The 4464-nt window shown below is 38.1% G+C and overlaps 1 pseudogene; it reads right to left on the reverse strand.

Moving 5' to 3' along the window:
* Positions 1 to 2830: 2830 nt before the first annotated feature.
* On the reverse strand, positions 2831 to 3181 carry LOC122733299 (annotated as a pseudogene).
* Positions 3182 to 4464: the final 1283 nt, after the last annotated feature.

A 4464-nucleotide genomic window follows, 5' to 3' on the forward strand; every position in this document is an offset into this window, starting at 1 on the left:
TCATACTGTCTTTGGTGAAATTAATATGAGATTTATGAATTATGGAAACAACATTTCAGAGACTAACTGCTCTTACAGAGAGTTTGATGCAGGACCTGGAGAGAATATATGTACAAGAGAAGGAGAGACAGGTGCACGTAGGTCCATGGTTTACTTATGATGGCAACTATGTAGACTACAATTGCTGGACACAGTCCAGTTTCTTCCTCTCTCCCTCCTAAAATAACCTAGTTTAACTTAACTTGTTTTCTTTTTCTTTCACTCAGTTTGATGGCATGGTCAGAATCCAGCCACCTGTGGCCTAGAACAATTACTGGATGTCTTGGAACCATGAGATGTGGTATGGTAACCTTTCCATAACATTTTCAGGTGTCATGAACACATTACTAAATTTGGCTTTGATCCAGACACATGGTGGTAAGAAGTGTTATAGTTTACATAAATACCTCAACCCTGTATTACATAGAGGGGAATGTAATGGAATATATTAATTTGACCATTGACAATGCTATGCTAAGGATTAGTAAAAATCCAGCAGTTCAGCAGCTAAAGAAGTGAGTCCAGCTTTCCAGACCAGAGTCCAGACCAGAGTCCAGCTTTCCAGACCAGAGACCAGACCAGAGTCCAGTTCTCCTGATGACATCTTACCACTCCAAGAAGACAAGACCTCAAAGACTTTAAACGAAGAGTTTTATTTTGTTGTTTTTTCCTTCTGTTATTATATACACCGTCTATAACATGTACTCTCTGCAGAGGCCCTCCCTCTGCAAGGCTAATGTCAAAGCGTTGTTTCATGAGGGACCGCCCCTCTGGACAAAACTTTTCTCTCTCCCTTTTCTATATTGATATTAACATATTGTTTGCTAGCATAGGGTATTATATTCTGTTATTTTTGGCTGTTTCATCGGCAAACCCATAGTGTTTTCCAAAGAAACAAAGGGGGGGAATGTGGTAAAAATTATTTGTGATATAGGCATCTTTTGAAGGATCTCCCCCTTTGGGGGAGAAAAGATTGAATGCTCCCTGAAGGGAGGTTAGAGGGCACTTTCGGAGTGCTAGCTCTCGAGTCACTTCTGAAACACTAGTTCACCCTCTTGGTGTGGCGACTGCTGTGGCTATTCAGGTGTTTGGTGAGTTTAATTATGGAAAACCCTAAATTTCTTTGAAGCCTAAATAAGAAACAGTCTGGGATTGCATAGGCTAAGTTTAGAATTAAGAATATCTATCTGTATTTCTATTTTCCTATTTCCTTATCTTTGATTTTTATTAGTTTCACCTTTGTTGTTTTATTAATTCCCAAGTAATAAAATCTGATCCTTTTGTGAACTAAAGCTTAGAGGCTCCTTTCTTATTGACCTGGGAGAAATATCTAAAAAGGGCAGTTCAGAGGGGAGATTAAACCTAATATTAAGGTGAGTCACCCAAATAACACTCCATATATCAAATTTTGGCCCTCACACTCAGCATCAGTTCATGTAAGTCCTTCCAGGTTTCTCTGAAATCTTCCTGTTCATTGTTTCTTACAGTACAATAGTATTCCATTACATTCATATACCACAACTTGTTCAGCCATTCCTCAATTGATGGGCATCCCCTCAATTTCCAATTCCTTGCCACCACAAAAAGAGCAGCTATAAATACTTTTGTACATGTGGGTCCTTTACCCTTTTCTATGATCTCTTTGGGAAAAAGCCTAATAGTGGTATTGCTTGGGTATTGCTTGGTTAAAGGGTATGCACAGCTTTATAGCCCTTTGGGCATAGTTCCAAATTGCTCTCCAGAATGGTTGGATTAGTTCACAGCTCCAGCAACAATGTATTAGTGTTCCAATTTTTCCACAGCTTTTCCAACATTTATTATTTACCTTTTTTGTCATATTAGCCAATCTTATAGGTGTCAGGTAGTATCTCAGAGTTGTTTTAATTTGTATATCTTTAATCAATAGTGATTTAGAGTATTTTTCCAAATGACAATAGATAGCTTTGATTTCTTCATCAGAAAACTGACTGTTCATATCCTTTGACCATTTTTCTTTTCTTATTTTTTTTTTTAGTGAGGCAATTGGGGTTAAGTGACTTGCCCAGGGTCACACAGCTAGTAAGTGTCTGAGGCCGGATTTGAACTCAGGTACTCCTGACTCCAGGGCTGGTGTTCTATCCACTGTGCCACCTAGCTGCCCCCCTTTGACCATTTTTCAATGGGGCATGACTTGGATTCTTATAAATTTGATTTAGTTCCTGATATATTTTAGAAACAAGGCCTTTATCAGAAACACTGGCTATAGAAATTGTTTCCCAGCTTTCTGCTTCCCTTCTAATTTTGGGTGTATTACTTCCGTTTGTACAAACCCTTTTTAATTTAATGTAATCAAAATCATCCATTTTGCATTTCATAATATTCTCTGTCTCTTGTTTGGTCATAAACTGTTCTCCTTTCCATAATTCTGAGAGATAAACCATTCCTTCCTCTCCTAATTTACCTACGGTATTACCTTTTATGTCTAAATCATGTACCATTTTGATCTCATTTTAGTATAAAGTGTAAGATGTTGTTCTATGCCTAGTTTCTGCCATACTATCTTCCAGTTTTCCCAGCAATTTTTGTCAAATGCTGAGTTCCTATCCCAGAAGCTGGAGTCTTTGGGTTTATCAAACACTACATTACTAAAGTCATTTACTACTGTGTCTCCTGTGCCTAGCCTGTTCCATTGATCCTCCACTCTATTTCTTTTTTCTTTGAAATATTACAGCTTTTATGAAGTTATAAAACATCAGGACTCCTATACATAGAGTAATCAATGTATATATAAATTTAACACTGTGTATTAATTTTACTTCTTAGCTTGACTTTCTAATAAATCTTTAGCTTCATTGATTTTGGCTGCTACATAAGGAGATTCTCCCTTGTCTGGGTGGTTTAAAAGCATGATTTGTCAGTGAACACCTCTAATTTTCCCCTTATTGGCTGCAGGGCTTACTCCCAATATGAGTGCAGCTTCTCACTTTGTTATTTGGGGTTCAAATCCGCCTCTATAATAGCCACTACTGAAGGCACATTTGGGCAGACTTCGAATAGCTTGCTTCACTTGAGGCCCCATATGCTTCATTGTTTGCAAAACATATAGGCCTGCAAATCCTGCAGCAGCAATCGTCAGTCCAACTGCTACCATTGTGCTGGCCATGGCTCAGCCGGTGCTGCCCTGAGTCTGCAAAGCCGCAGCTTATCCCAACCCAGAGACTGCGTGTCCTGCCTGGCTCAGCCCAGGTCCCAGCCCCGAAGCCCCAGCCTCCCCACCACTCTATTTCTTAGTCAGTACCACATAGTTTTGATGACTACCACTTTATAGTATAGCTTCAAATTTTGTTTGGCTAGCCCACCTTCCTGTACATTTTTTTCATGAATTCCCTTGATATTCTTGACTTCTGGTTTTTCCAGATGAATTTTATTATTATTTTTTTCTAGCTCTATAAAATAATTTTTGGTAGTCTGATTAGTTTGGCACTGAATAGGTAAATTAATTTAGGTAGAATTGTCATTTTTATTATATTAGCTTGGCCTATCCATTAGCAATCGATATTTTTACAATTACATAGATCTGATTTTATTTGTGTGAAAAGTGCTTTGTAATTGCGTTCACATAGAATTCCTGGGTTTTTCTTGGCAAGGTAGACTCCCAAGTATTTTATATTGTCTACTGTTACTTTAAATGGAATTTCTCTTTCTATCTCTTGCTGCTAAGCTTTGTTGGTCATGTATAGAAATGCTGATAATTTATGTGGGTTTATTTTATATCCTGCAACTTTGCTAAAGTTGTTAATTGTTTCAAGTAGTTTTTTAGTTGATTCTTTAGGATTCTCTAAGTATACCATCATATCATCTGCAAAGAGTGAAAGTTTTGTTTCCTCCTTTCCTATTCTAATTACTTTAATTCCTTTTTCTTCTCTTATTGCTATAGCTAACATTTCTATTACAATATTAAATAATAGAGGTGATAATGGACATCCCTGTTTCACCACCAATCTTATTGGGAATGCCTCTAACTTATCTCCATTACATATAATGTTTGCTGATGGTTTTAGGTAGATATTGCTTATTATTTTAAGGAAAGTTCCACCTATTCCTATGCTCTCTGTTATTTTTATTAGGAATGGGTGCTGTATTTTGTGGTAAAATAATGGAATGTGGTAAAATAATGGAATTTGGCAGACTGATTGGGATTGGCCACACCTGTCCTGTCCTGAGTGATGTGTATGTTCCTGATGTCAGTAGGAGAAACCACTCTCTGATCGAGTTTGAAGTACTTCCCCTTTTGGCGGAGGGAGAGTAAACACTCTTTGAGGGGATTGCACTTTCTTTCCAGTCGGGGGAGCTGCGGGAGTGGACAGGAGAGAGATTTTTTCTTGGTAGTTTGTTCTGTGGGGCCTGGCTGCATGGCTGTTTCCCATTGAAGCTATGGACCCCAGG

Source organism: Dromiciops gliroides, chromosome X (genome assembly GCF_019393635.1).
Source record: "Dromiciops gliroides isolate mDroGli1 chromosome X, mDroGli1.pri, whole genome shotgun sequence".
NCBI classification, from domain to species: Eukaryota; Metazoa; Chordata; class Mammalia; order Microbiotheria; family Microbiotheriidae; genus Dromiciops; species Dromiciops gliroides.